The 16036-nt window shown below is 40.2% G+C and overlaps 1 protein-coding gene across 1 annotated transcript in view; it reads left to right on the forward strand.

The window, feature by feature from the left end:
• LOC150089685 (tolloid-like protein 1) overlaps nucleotides 1-16036 on the forward strand; it is a 272573-nt gene that overhangs the window by 77695 nt on the left and 178842 nt on the right. The window lies entirely within an intron of this gene.

Consider the following 16036-nt stretch of genomic DNA (forward strand, 5'->3'; position numbering starts at 1 on the left):
ACAGACAATCACCAAATTGTGATCTGAGATGCCTAAAGGACCACTCACTTAGACGATGTACTTAGAAGGGTTGTTTGTGAGAAAAAGATCAAGCGTGTTGGCTGTATGGTAAGGATTGTCCGGTATTCTTGTAGGTAAATGAACAATCTGTGCAAGGTCATTAGTAATTGCAAAAGCCTCAGCATCTCGACCAGCTGGGTCGGTGTGACTAGAAAACGGAAGCCAACTGGAGTTGTGAACATTAAAATCACCAAGGAAAACATACTGGATTCACAAATTAAAAACTTTTTGGCCCTCTGGTGAAAAGCTGTAACTTTCTTTTGGATTCAGAAAAACAACTCCATTAGAGATCACATAATTATGCGTGTCAAAACCATATTTTTCTACTGTCTCCTTTTTTTAGTTAATATATATATATTTTTTTTAATTATCAACGACTTCATTAACCACCCTGTAATAATCTTGGCAGCTGGGGTGAGGAATGCAAGCTAGCACGAAATTAATATCTTTTACTATTATCATTTCATATTTTCAATCGTCCTTTATTAGTTTTACTACTATTCATTGTAGCTAAAAAGTCCATTTTTTAATGAATCCATCTCCGCTATTGACACCAGATTTCAGGAAGTTACGACTGATGCGTCAGCACTGCGCCCTGTACCTTGAGCCATACTAGTCGGTATAATATACAGTTTATTATCAGGACCGGGATATGCGATGCTATATGCTGTTTATTGTCTCAGTGATTTTTTTTTTTTTTTAATAGTTACTTTTTGCATATAAAAGATTTTGGTATATTCCTTGATTTTGTTTTCACAACAACAGCCCTGGTTATTAGGTTGCATTTGTGCGTTATATTTCTTTCGTCATATTTCATTTACATATTTCATTTATATGTGTAACACAAAAGTCCATGCTAAAATTCTGAGATACATTAAAGGTACATTTACATTTAATTTATTTATACACTACAGTATATGTACTAGTGTATATACGATACAATATACTCTGAGTGATCACGTTATAAGGTACACCTACCCTTTTCATGAAATGGAACGCTCCTTCAATAACAGCATCATACGAGGTATGGAAATAAAGTTCTCGGACTGGTGTAATAAAATGAACACAAAGCGACAGGGCTCAAAAATGACTGATTTTATTAAATTATCACCGCCTGACTGAATGCCCACATCGTTCTAAATATTTCTGAAAAGAGACAGAGAAGGCGTCCAAAGAGATGATGTTACGTTTAGATTACAATGAGAATTACGATTAGTTACGATGAAGCGGTTACGTTTTTCTTTATGTCCTCAACATCCTGAAATTTATTTCCTTTGAAGGCACTTTACACCATGGGAAAGAGGAAAAAGTGCAGTGGTGCTAGATCGGGAGAGTATAATGAATGGTTGTTCTGTACGATGCCATGTTTGGTTAGAAATGTCTTCACAAGTACAGAATGAAGAGGGACATTTTGACGCAACAAGAACTAGCTGCCTTTCTTTAGAAATTGCGGTCTCACCCGATGAATGCGCTTCAATAGTCTTTGAAGTACCTGTACCTAGAATACAGCTTTGACTCTCTTCCCTTCAGGAACAAACTTCCTTGTGAATTGCACCCTATTTGTCGATAAACATGATCAATATCGGCTGCATCCTGGACTTCTGTAAACGAAACTTTTTGGGCCTTGGTAATGTGTTTAAAGTTCACTGCATGCTCTGACACTTCGTCTCTGGGTCATACCGAAACATCTAACACTCATCTCCAATGACAATACATGCGAGGAAATTAGGATTGTCTTGACAAGTCTGGATGAAATCTTCGCATGATAACATCCCTTGTTGTTTCTGCTCAACCGTGAGGCTGTGCGACATAAATTTTGCACAGATCATCCTTTGCCATAAATCTTCTTGCAATTTGACGAATCGTCTCCTTATTCATATCCAACTTACCTGCCATCATTCTGAGGGTCAAACGACGATCTCTTGCATCAATTTCCGGAACTTTTGCGATTAAGTCCTCATTTCGAGAGGTTAACGGAAGCAGACTTTTTCGGTCATCGCGAACATTCTCACTTCCCGTCTTGGAACCGCTTATAACATTCAAACACACTAGTACAACTTAACGTTTCATCATCATAAACGGTTTTTAAAAGTTTCTATTGCAGATTTTCTCAGTTCAAAACAAACTTGGTATTTGATCGTTGCTCAATTGCAAAATCGTGACACGGAACGTTAACGATGCTAACGAAACTGGTTGTTACTTGTTGTCTGTCGGCCTACTGGGCAAGCTCTGTACCATCACCTGTTGGAGGAAGTTTGAACTACAACATACCACTTCCGTTTATTTTTGAACTCATCGAAAATTACCATAACAGCACCAGTCTGGAACTTTATTGCCCTAACTCGTACATTCTTACCATGAGATATAAAGCAGATGGGTGACTACGTAGAGATGCTATATGTGTGCAATTCATTGAAAGAACGGGTAAGACGAAAGATTTAAGGGAATGGTGGTCGATACCAGACGTGCCAGTATGAGCATCTCGGAAACTTCAACTCTGATATAGTTTCACGTACGACTACGAACCAATAGACAAATAACATCCAGCCAACGGCGATATCGTGACTGAAAACAGCTCATTGACGCGAGAGGCAAAAGAAGCTGACCCCAATGCTTGCGCAGAGTAACAGAAGGCTACAGTCATTTAAATAACAACCCAGTACAATGGTGTTAACCAAAGTGGAAGGAATTTCGAAATGCAGAACTCGTCGTACCTTGTCAGGGATGGGTTATCGCAGCCGACGATCTCGTTCAGCAAAAAAAAAAAAAAAAAAAAAAAAGCCCAACAAACAAACTACAGTTACAGTTGGCTCAGGAACGCAAACTCTGGACAGTGGAATATTGGTTCTAACGAACCTCGATTACTGTTGTAGTTTCATGCTAATGGGAGGACCAGAACATGGCAAAAACAGCATGAGTTCATGGAAACATTCTACCGGGTGTCAATAATGACAACTGATAATCCTACACCGGTCTAACGGTATAGGAATTCTAGCGCACACTTGGCTCCTTGAACCGGTGGAGCAACATCTGGATGTTGTTGGTTATTTGGAAACTGTTTCCAACCAAGGGCACCCGTCACGGCTGTAGAGTAACCATCGGAGAAAAACTGCAGAAAACGATGTTGCACGGGCAATATAACGAAGTGGAACATTTAATATACAGCTATAACAGAAATTACGTTTCCAGTTTTACTTTATGCTTCCAACATTTCCAATTTTATAGTGCATTTGATTGACGGTGGAAAGGTGAACATGATGATAATTTTTAAAAACTGTCGAAAGGTTAATTTTTCCAAGTATTTTATTTAACATGTTAAAAGTAAGAGAAAATTTAATAAGTAGTTAAACTATATATCTTGGCTGGATTATTATTGCGTTTTATTTGCTGATCAATTTGCCGGACAATCAAGCAGCCAAACTTGGACAATTTGTAACGAACCTTTCTGCAATTGGCGAAAGACAGAAAAAATATTAAAAAAAAAACAGCCAAGGAACGAATTAACTGCACGCATAAATCGATTTTCGTTTATACTTGCAGATAATTTGAGAAATATTGTTCAAGGAAAAAAATCTATTAGTAATTAATTTAGCAGATACAGGTCGCTTAAGCCAGGCCCGTTAAAAACAGAATAAAATTAAGTACAATTTTAAAAAAACGCTATATTTTTCGGAAAAAATCATTTAGCATTTAGAGGGAATCAACATTCGGGTTGTAAAAAATGTAAATGAAACTATGGAAGAACAACAAAAAGAATTTTCGACAGCTGTTAAGATTTCGAATGAATGCGATTTCCAACAACAACATTCAAAAATGGAATTTGGAAAGTGCTGAAAGAACGAAATTATAGATGGCTGCAATGAAATAATAATATAATGATAAAAAAGATCAATTGGAATCGGCCATTTAGAAAATGTCAATTAATGTTTGCAACTAGGGCCCTTTCGGGTTGCACTGTGATTACATATACGGGAAATTTTATTAAAATAAATATTCCGGCACAACCACTGTCAGAGGAGTTAATAGTGTATCATTTCGACACTCAATACAAGCCTTAATCATATTTAGCAGTCACGCGAGTTTGAACCACGGTCCACTGAAAAGTGTGTGGTTCTGCACACTCGCGCTTGACCACTCAGATATGTCAGACTATAAGTACACGTACTCTTTTTATGAAATTGGGCGTTCCTTCTGTAACAGCATCAAGAACATATTATGCTGTTATAAAGCAGGTGGTAAACATGTAGGGATGCTGTATGTGAGCCACTCAATGTGAGACTCAGCAAGACGAAAGGTTTAAGTGACTTTAAACGTTGCATGATATAGTCGGCGCCAGACGCGCCGATATGAGTATCTTAAACCCTTCTGCGGTTTTTAGGTACGACTGTATCTGACCAAAATAACACCCAGTCAACAGCGATCTTATGGCCAGAAACAGCTAGTTGATGCAAGAGACAAACAGAGCATGACAATAGTTGAAGCTGACGACCGAGCAGGGTTCCATTATGCCAGTAAAAACAAAAAAGGTAGGGTTAGAGTGAGATTTGGAACACCAAAACGGAAGAGTGGAAGATTGAAGAAAGATTGCCTAGTCTAATTGTTTTTGCTGTTTCGCAATGATGGAAGGTTGTTGTTATAATGTTTTAGGAGCATCGGTGACTAAGGACATGTTGCTCTGCGTATATTGTCTATAAATTGCGTGTGTTCTAAGGTCGATTTTCTCTTTGCTGGACGAAAACCCGAGTTTCCTGGAGAAAAAACCATGCCACACTCGCCGGAGACCGACTAACCCAGTCACGTTGTAAAAAAGACCCATAAAAATTCCTCTCGTCATCGACGGGATTAGAACTCAGGTCTTTTCCACCGGGTGTGGGGAGGACGGCGATTCTACTAACTCTGCTACCCACGAGGAACGACGGAAAGACCAGAATACAGCATTATCACGAGGACCACAAAGAAGCACGAACCTAGACCAGAAAGCACCATGAGTCCATGAACCCATCATGCTAGGTGTCCATATTTCTGGTGCATATTTGGCCCCTTGATGCTGGAGCAACATTTGGATACCATAGATTATATGGAAACTGTTTCCTACCAGGTGCATTTCTTCATGGCTCAGGGTACTGTATGTGAAGAGGTGTCAAGCAGAACTGGTTCCAGGAACAGTGTTGTTGTAAGGTTTTAGATGCATCAGCGACTTACACCAAAATGCTTCAGGTATATTATTTTTAGTAAATATGGCCACATGGTGCAAGGAAACCTATGGCTTATGCTGCACCAGTCAAAAAAAAAAAAAATAATAAAATAAAATAATAAGAAGAACTTTTTAAAAAATAACAAAACGAAAAAGAAATAGACAACCTACGTTTTCCTCCTCCCGTAGGTCACTCTTCAGCTGACCTTTGAATTTCCCGAACAGCCTCTACTACCCCTGTAGGTAACTTTATTCCAGTAATTTAAAACTCACTGGCTAAAATTCCTGAAATGCAGTCTAAACATCTCCCCCATAACTTGAATTTATGGCTCCTAGTTCTAGAATCATTTATAACCGTGAAAATTTCGTCCTCATTTATTTTACTCATGCCTCTCAAGCCTTAAACACCTCAATCAAGTCTCCTAGAGGAGACTTGATTGAGGTGTTTAAGGCTTGAGAGAAACTAGGCACCTTAGAAGGTGCCTAGTTTCTCTCAAGATCACTTTGTAGTTATAGGCTTCACTACTTTTTATTGCTCTGTAACTTTTCCATGCCGTTGTTTTATGCTCAAGTAATCTGCCAACTTCATTATTCATCCAACTTGGAATCCCCCTCGTGGAGTATTTTTTTAATGGCATATACGCATTCAAGGCTTCTGTGATTAATGTTTTTATAGTTATACCATAATCCAATTGTATTCTCTCTCTGTGCATATCTACCCAATTAATAGAGGCCATGGCATCGTACCTTAAGGCATCGTAATTTTCCTTTTCTGAAATTATAATCCATTCCTTTGCCTTTAACTACTGCTACCTCTCTCTTCATCGCCCATCGTAGAACTCCGTGATCACTTTCTGCTACTGGTTCCTGTACTGTCAGCCCTATTATGTCATCTGGTTCAGGGGCGATGTACTTTCCCTGATATGTTGGTACAAATAAAAATCATCTAGTTGATTTAAAAATTTGTCCCCATGTGGAGTTTCCTTCCCATTTGCTTCAATTAATTAGAGACAAATTAAAATCATCCATAATAAGACATTGATGCTTACTTGCTCGCTTCAGAGGCTCTCATCATAATCTTCACAATCACCTGGCCTGTAGATTACCCCACTCTCATTATACCTGTTCTTCCAACTATCTCACATCATACAGATTCTATACTAGCATGCGAAACGTCTCAATCCGGGAAAGCTTTCGTCTCGCTCAGACTGCGTTTGATAAGAAGCATGACCCTACCTCACCTTCTATCTGCCCTATCTTTCCGTACATACCGTACTGAAACTCATCATCCCCTATTTCTGGATGGCACCACGTTTCCGTAAGCTCTATTATGTCAGCGTTACTTGTCCTAACCAGCAGTTCGAATTCACTCATTTTAATGACGTTACTGTATAAACAATTAAGACAGTGTTTTTGTATAGTTAACGACCCTGACACAGTGCGGGATTAAGGCACGAACTAGCAGGGCCCTTTCCCGGGGCGCCATTCATTAAGGGGTGCAAAAACAGAAGAACAATCAGGAAAAATAATATACATCCTTAGTAAAGGGCGCAGAAAAATCATTCTGCCAGGGGCGCGGAAATACCCTGGTTCGGCACTGCCCTGACACACCTTTTGAAGTTATTTAAGCTTGCTTCCCAGACATTAGCTACTTGCCCATTTGAAACGTTTCTGCCCTCAGAACATCTTGCTAATATGATCTCAGTTTCTGGGAGAAAAACCATGAAACCCTCGCCTGAGACGATAAACTCAGCCACTAAAAGTTTCTTGTTAAGTGACGTGATTCGAACCCGATCCATTTCCATGTGGTGTTGGGAGGATGGTGCTTATATGCATTGTGCTACCCGCGAAGATCTCTTTGTATGTGCAGTACTAAATAAATTAATGTAGCTGATACGCTGAGTGATCACTGAATTATGACCACCTCTGTGAAAACTGAATGCGACCCGTTGACCACGTGAAGTACGACAGTGCGGAGTTATCGACCTACGCAGCATAGATAAGGTGTCAGTGGTTCAGTAGGTAGCAAAATTCCGAGCGTGATGGGTAAAAGGAAGGATTTATTGAACTTTGTTAAAGGACAGATTGTGAGTGCTCGACGAGCTGGTGCCTCGATTTCCCAAATGGCTGAACTGGTGGGGTGTTCGAGAGCCGCCGTAGTTAAAGTGTGACAGTTGGACGTTAAATGGTCAAACAACGACCCGACAGCAAAAGTGCAAAGGTCAGCGAAAGGTTGATGTTAGAGGTGAGCGCCGGGTCCGACGACTCGTACAGGCGAACAGGCGCAGCACTGTTGAAGAGTTGACTACCCAATACAACATGGGCCAACTCGGAACAACATCTGGCATGACCATGCGTCGCACGCATGGGCTATACCAGCAGACGACCCCTACGGCATCCTCTTCTAACCAAGGTTCATCGGCGTAAAAGACTCGCCTGGTGCAAAGAGCATGCAAGTTGGACGTTAGAAGACTGTAAGGAGGTGTGCTGGTTGGATGAGTCACGTTATTTACTCCACACCGTGGATGGTCGTGTACGGATTTAGCGTCAACGACATGAGGCTCTTGATCTATCATGCATGGTATCGAAAGTGCAGGCCGGTGGAGGCGGTTGTATGGTGTGGGGCATGTTTCACTGCCAGGAACTTGAACCCCTGGTGCATGAGGAATAACGTATCAGTGGTCTCCGCTATCGTCAACTGCTTGCTAACTGTGTACACCCCGATATGTTACACTTTTTCCCGAATGGCGATGGTGTCTTCCCAGATGATATTGCGCAGAGCCATCGGGCACTTGTTGTGTAGTAATGGTTTGAGGAACACAGTTCTGACTTCCAGTATATCGATTGGCCTCCGAACTCCCCCCCACCCCGATATCAATCTTATAGAGCAAAGGCATATCAGGCGTCTGGATACACCAATCACCTCCATACCTGCATTGCTGACCGCATTACACACAGCTTGGTTGGCCATATCTCCCGAATGCTTCCGACATCTTGTTGAATCAATGCCACGTCGGATAGCTGCTGTATTGAGGGCAAAAGGATGACCTACGAAGTATTAGGTAGGTGGTCATAATTCAGTGATCACTCACTGTATATACGCACTGATTTATTTATCCAACAAAAACATTGCATATATGAATTTGAATTTCTTGTTAGGCCCGTGATAGCTAGCTTAGTCAATTCGGAACGACTTCCGAATTAATCCAAATAGTATTATTTCTTGGGCCGTTTTAGGATTGGTTAAGAAAACTGCCAAAATTAATTCACATGAAAGAAACACCACCTTTATTTCAAATTTGCCAGCTCCATTTCGGAATGTTTTCCTAACTTAAAATAGCGAAACACGCACACATCTTTTTTTTTTTAATTTGTTTTTTTATAAATTTAAAATCATCACACACACACACACACACAACAAATGAAATGAGGCGTCAAAGCAATTAATTCGACATGTCAACCGGCCAGCGACCCGCCAACGGAAAACAAGTTTGCCGACAAAGTCCAGGAACAAGTTCGTCACATTCTATGCCAAGGTGCCAGTGCCATGATAGTTGGAGCTCAGCTATATCTCCATCCCTCCCTGTCCCCGTTCCTATTCCCCTTTCCCGAAAGCCCAATACGACTATCAGCTTCCATCAAATCTTTCAGTATTCCAGTTCTCCCGCCTCATCTCGATCTTCCCCCGTCACATCCATTTCCCCAACTACATATCCTAAAAAAAAAAACACCTCTCTCCACAAAGTACATATCTCATCCAATTTTTCTTTCTTTGCCTTGTAGGCAAAGAAAGAAAAATCATCTCCCACCTTCCTCACCCCTAATCCTCATTTCACCTTCACTCCTCACCGAACTTTATTACACACACATATACACATCTCAAAAGCATAATTTGTTCAAAAATCCTCATTTTTTTTTGTGCACATGTTTCAGCCCCATAAGCACTCTCCTCTCCACACAAAACATTTAATCAACCTCTTCGTTAACCAAATATCCATTCTCCTTGTATATATTTGCGAAGCAGGCTGAATTTTCTAGTTTCTTATTGAAAATTAATATTGCTTTACAGACTCAAAGAAAGAACAATAAACATAGACAGTTATAAGTTACAGGTGGTCATAATTCAGTTATCACTGAATTATTGCCACCTAGCTAATAAAAGCTAGGTGGTAATAATTCATAATAATAGGTAATGACTCCATTAGATGTTTGAAGACGACCGTAGGGATCTGCAGCCATGCTGCCTGCAAAGCTTTTCACAATATCGGAATACATAACAGTTGCATATCCATACGCCTCACTTCTGTTACAAAACATCTCACAGGTGTCCACCGGAGTGAGGTCAGGTGAATTTAGAGGCAAATCAAAATGAGTGATATCTTCACTGCGTTCCTCGAACCAAGTGCGAGCTCGATGACACGACACATTATCGTCTTGGAAGATCCCGTTTATTTCCGGAAAAAATGCAATATGGTAGGGTGCACATGGTCTTCTAAGATCTGCCGGTACGTATGTATGTATGTAAGTCATACGTTGTTAGGCGGCAGCAGAAACATTTTTCAACTGTGTAAATCTGTAGCATTCATACGGGACACTATGAGTCAGCAATTTAGAAGAGGCAAAAACTGGAACGCCTCCACAGTATACCTATTCCAACCAAGCGGAAGAACTCAATTATCAGCCTTGTCGGTCCTCAGATGAAAACAGCTAATCCACACTCAAAGGCAAGGCGAAACCATAACCCAAGGGTGCAGAGATCCCGTACTCAGAAAAAAAACAGTACCAGCATAACCCGCGCTGTCGATACATCTAACCAGTTAACCGTTGGTCCATACGCACCAGGGTACTAGTTCTTTCCAGAAAACCATACCCCATATTAAGCAATTACCGCCACCTGCCTGGATAGTGGACATCATGCACAATCGGTCCATGGATTCCATCGGGGTGTTGCATCAGGTATTTGGACTCATCCGACGAGCACACTCGTTTCCAGTCCTCCAGTGTCCAACTAGCGCGTTATTGACACCACAACATTCGCCGTCGACGATCATCAGCGATGAGAAGAGGGTGCCTTTTGACCGTCTGCTGTGGAACCCTATACGTCTGAGTGTGCGGTGCATCGTTATTCGGGATATTGTTCTTGCATTCCCCATATTGTATTGCAATGTCAACTGTCGCACAGTGGCCTGCCGTTGAGCCAACACAAGCCCTGCACCCTTCGTTCACCACGAACATCTATCTACCTTGCGCAATCATTTACAGTTCTGTCGGCCGGAGGTGGTTTGACCCGTTCGACATTGTTCTTTGTATACCTTAACCACAGTGACAAACATGCCGTTTCCGATATGGAAGCACCCAACGCACGAGTTCTCCCTTTTGAAACTCCGTGATATCTTTACTAAGTCCCATAACTGTTACTTTATCACTTTGACTTGCACGACCAGATGCAAATTATCAGTGCTCTAGCGTACGAAGCTGTTCTGTGTTTATTCTGCGAGTTATGCGGCATAGTCCATTACGGATGGGGTGGTCATAATTCAGTGATCACTGAGTATATGTAGACAAGCTCAAAATAAAAATGGTAATATGCTGTATTGATTGAGTTTTTGCTTTCTATTAGGACAATATGAATTAACCTTATTATATAAACACTTTTTATCAAGTCTATGTAATCTCAGCAGTTCAGAGGATATGATTATATTAAATAATTCATGCGTTAATAGCAAAACACACGAAATTCAGTTGCATCTTACTCCGTAAATTATCTATCATCATATTTACCACACGTTAACCAAATTAGTGGGTCCAAGTTATCTTTTGCTAGCAAATTAGATTATCCTATAAGAGTATCTGAAGAAAGTTTTTCTTTAGATACTCTTATTCGACTTTCTTCGGATATTCCTGACTGAATGGAACAAGAAATTTGATTTATCTTGTCCTTTCTTAGGTTATGGCTAAGAGAACGGGATATTCATTTCTGTATTTATTCTTTCATGTTAATCGACTGCAGGCTATGCGTTTTTGGGAACTAATATTCAGATATTTAACTTGCATACTCAAATACTATAGATACTATGCCTTCACAAATATTATCAGGGTAGTTCAGATATGAATGAGAATACTTTTTATTACTGGTTCTTAAGGAACCAGCAATAAAATAGGGATGGGAAGCATATATTGTGACATCATTGGGTGGAGGGGTACCATTACTTTTAATATATACGGCAAGACTTATTTAATCAGTACTCATTGCCATGTGTGGAAGGGAAGTGGCAAGTTCAACTCCGTAGTGCATTGTTATAAAAGGTCATCACCATTTTATATTTTATTTTCACAAACGAAAAACATATGCTACTGCCCATATTCCTGAAATTCGCGTGTGAGTTGGTCAATAGGTTTGTTGCAAAACTTCATAACCACCTTTTATAGAAAAATACTCTGGTTATAGGCTATTCATAACCCGTAAGGCATTCATATAAACAATAATGATATCCTGAATAGATTCTAGCATGGATTCGTTAATGGGAGGTCATGCCTAATCAGGCTGGTACATTACCATGATGCAGTCAGTAAACAGTTCGATGCAGGTAACAACAATTTTGGCATTATATACCTAAACTGAAGTAAAGCTTTTGATATTGTCCTTCATGAAAGTCTGCTATATAAACTAGAACAACTGGTTTACTAGTAAGATCCTACAATGTATTGTAGGGTGGCTAAAAGATAGGAGACACGAGTTGTCAAGTCATAAATGGTCAGTCTTCCGCGTACACCGGTGAAATAATGAGGATTCGCTCGGATTTGGGTGTTGGATCCGTTCTTTTCTTAATTTACATAAATCATATTGACGAGGGTATCAAAGGAAGCACTAAGAATGATGAGAGGGGTTAACAATTCGAGTCAGGCCATGATACGTCAAAAAGATTTGGATCGGTTGCATTTAAAGTTTAATGTTTCTAAATGTAAGATTATACATTTAGGGTTTGTTTGTTATTTGGTTTCTAGGAACATTAGCAACTAAGGCCATATTGCTCCGGGAATATGCGGTGGTCGTTCCCTGACCTTTCCGTATTTGGTGGTGAGGGGCTCGAACCCCGGTCTAAGCAAGAAGCGTGTGCTACGCACTGCTGCTTTTTCCCACCTAGCTACGGAGGCGCCCTACATTTAGAGAACAGAAATCATAGTCACGTATGAGCTGGGGAAAACTAAGAGGTCAAAACGAAAAAGACTCTTTGTGCTGCAATTCATTCAACCAGACACGAAATTTTCCACGCAATGTACACAGGCAACTAGGAAGGTACATGCCGTCTTGTCCGTGATTTATAGGATCTTTGCTAGTAGGGAGAAGAAGGGCGTCATTATCCCTCTACATAACACGATGGTTAGACCGCATTTGAAATAAGTACCATATTTAGGTGTGGAGATTGCAGCTAAAAAAAAGACACAGAAAAGGTTCAAAGAAAGGCAATCAGTTTAGTGATGAGCGGAAATTGATGCACACGTGGAGGTCGGTATAGGTGTCGATTGCAAAGTTTGACACTAGACATCTAAGGTGAGATCTGAATGCAATGGAATAGGCCTTCCTCATTCATATTACTCAACCCCTTCAGGGCTTATACACTGCATTCATATCTCCTTCATTGGTGAGCCAAGAACCAGGGAGCACGTGCTGTTGTATGTGCCTTAAAATCAGAATTCAGGAAAAATCTCAAAAGAAAACCCTATTTCCTCCAGGATCTCACGGGTAGCACAATTGATAGGATTGCCATCCTCCCCACACCGGGTGGAAAAGACCACAGTTAAGAGTCCCATCGATGACGGGAGGAATTTTATGGGCCTTTTTCACAATGTGGCTGAGTTAGTCTAACTCAGGCAAGGGTAGCATGGTTTTTTCTCCCGTAAACAGAAAATCGACCTCAGAAGCACAAGCAATTTACAGACAATATACACGGAGCAATATGGCCTTAGTCGCTGATTCTCCTAAAACCCTACATCAACCTACTTCCTCCACATGAAATCAACTACCCAGTCTCGGGTTTTCGCGAATAGCACAGTAGTTATAATCACCGTCACATCCGCACTGGGTGGAAAAAAGCCCGGTACGAATTCGTCAATGAAGCTAGGAACGTTTATGGGCTTTGTTCAATTTGTGACTGAGGTGGTTGGTCCGAGGCGTGGAAACCAAGGTTTTTTCCTCCCAGAAACTCTGATTTTCCGTCCAGCAAAAAATTCACCAGAGAACCCATGCAATTTATGAACATAATACATATGAGCAGATGAGATCATTCTCTGGTGGTTCCAGTATTTCAGTTTTTTTTTTTTTGGTTTTTTTAACCATAGTTACGATTGAAGATGTCTTTAACAATTCCTCTCTCCAAAAAGATCTGAATCGGGACCTTTCCAGGGGAGTGACAAGTGGCGAAACAACTATTATGTCACGGAGGATCGATAAGAGTATTATGTATATTTATCGGTTCTGACAATGCTACTATTTAATTATTATAATTCTATGTGTTGTTGAAAGGTTTTAGACGCTTCAGCGACTTACGTTATATTATGATTGTAAATTGCATACGTTCTGTGTGGAACAGCAAAACAACCAAGGACGAAAAACCAGGGTTTCTGAGAGAAAAAACATGCTACCCATCGTGAAACAGACTAACTCACCTTGGTGAAATAGGCCCATAAAAATTCCTCCTGTCACTGATGGGACTCGAACTTACGTTTTTTCTACCAGGTGTAACTGGCTAATCGAAAGATAGTGATTATAAAAATTGTGCTACAGGAAGGGCATGCGTGTACGTGTGTGAAATCAACGTATTACTGATTACTTCAGGGGATATAAAATACTATTAAACTGCTGATCTTTGTCTCAACTAAGACTTACATTATAGAAAAGAAGAATATTATATTGGGAAATTATCTTTCACTTGAATTGCAAGAACCAGATGGATGATTGTTATTTATTCCAGCATGTCACAGAAAGAAGCAAAAAGTACTATAATATCCCGGGTCTGGTTCTCACCAAGAATTTTAATTTTATCAAAAACTTGACCAAGCAGGAATGAACAGTGGTAGTGCAAACATGTCATAAAATGAGTAGTTTCAAAGAAATTTCTGAGGTCAAAGGAAAAAACTTTAATTTCGAGAGAGAAGATTAAAAGGAAGACACAAGAGAGAGAGAGAGAGAGAGAGAGAGAGAGAGAGAGAGAGAGAGAGAGAGAGAGAGAGAGAGAGAGAGAGAGAAACTCTAAGGAAGACAAGAGAGAGAGAGAGAGAGAGAGAGAGAAACTCTAAGGAAGACAAGAGAGAGAGAGAGAGAGAGAGAGAGAGAGAGAGAGAGAGAGAGAGAGAGAGAAACTCTAAGGAAGACAAGAGAGAGAGAGAGAGACTCTAAGGAAGACAAGAGAGAGAGAGAGAAACTCAAAGGAAGACAAGAGATAGAGAGAGAGAGAGAGAGAGAGAGAGAGAGAGAGAGAGAGAGAGAGAGAGAGAGAGAGAGAGAAAACTATAATGGTTACAGTAAAGTCAGTACTACGCTGCTGGATATCATCTGTATACCTTTTTGCGGAACTTACTATTCAATCAATAGATTAAACTATTAACTGGCTAATAAATACGCTCTACACCTCTGCCGAAATTGTCTGTGGAGATTTTAATCTGCCAGCTACATTGAAACATCTCAAGGGACGATATGAAACTTGTTAACAACGGAATAAACAAGAGACTCGATCTTGTGTATATTAGTAGTGGAAAACTGTACAAGAAAGAAAGCTTATAAAGCATTTGCCAAAAAAAAAAACATTCCCACATCACCTGTCCATCCCCTCCAATAATATGTTCAATTCTTCCTTGAATTTATTCAAACTACCCACTTCATGGACGTTTGTTCCAGCACACAGATGGAAGTTTGTTACAACAATCAACCAGCCGCTGGCGGAAGGCAAACTTCCGCACATCTATCCTGCAGCCATTCTTCCTCATTTTGAATTTATGGCCCCTTATGTGTATAATCTGAAAAAGAGGAAAAATGCTATGACTAAGCTTGCTCAATCCATTCAAAGCCTTAAACACCTCAATTAGATCAAGTCAATGGTGCCAAGTCTCCAGACGCTACAATTCGCAGAACTGAAGCATCTCTTGGCAAGACCACCCTTTTGTTTCCTTCAGCAATCCCGTTGCCCTTCTCTGCACCCATTCCAGCAGATTTACATCCTTCCTAAAATGAGGCTTCCAGAACTGTATGCAGTACTCGATATGCAGCCTAACCATTGCCTTTACAATGGGATAATCACCTCCTTATCCCTGCTAACAAAATTCTTGTATATAATTGACAAAATGCCATTCACGGGGAAAAAATCGCCCTGACAGAAAAAATCTGCACTACGTAGAGAACGTCATGTCTGACTGCAAAATTACTCCTAGGTCTTTTTCAATGCCCTGATTATAGTATCACCCAGTTCGCACGATAATCTCTGGATTATCGCTACCCATATGCAGTACCTTGCATTTTGTAATGTTGCTAAACTTCAACTATCATTTCTCAGCCCATCTGCCTACTTTTTTCTAAATCTTGTTGTAGTAGCTTACCATGATTACTGTCATTAATCACACTGCGAACTCTGCATCAAATGCAAATTTAGACATTATGGCTGATATACGTATATTAATATCATTAATATATAATAATAATAATAAAAAAACCAATGGCCAAGCATTGAACCCTGGGGAACTCCACTAATAACATTAGTCTATGAAGAATAGTGTCCATTAATAAGTACT

The sequence above is a fragment of the Mastigoproctus giganteus genome, chromosome 2 (genome assembly GCF_048544385.1).
Source record: "Mastigoproctus giganteus isolate SK-2022 chromosome 2, ASM4854438v1, whole genome shotgun sequence".
Taxonomy (NCBI): Eukaryota; Metazoa; Arthropoda; class Arachnida; order Uropygi; family Thelyphonidae; genus Mastigoproctus; species Mastigoproctus giganteus.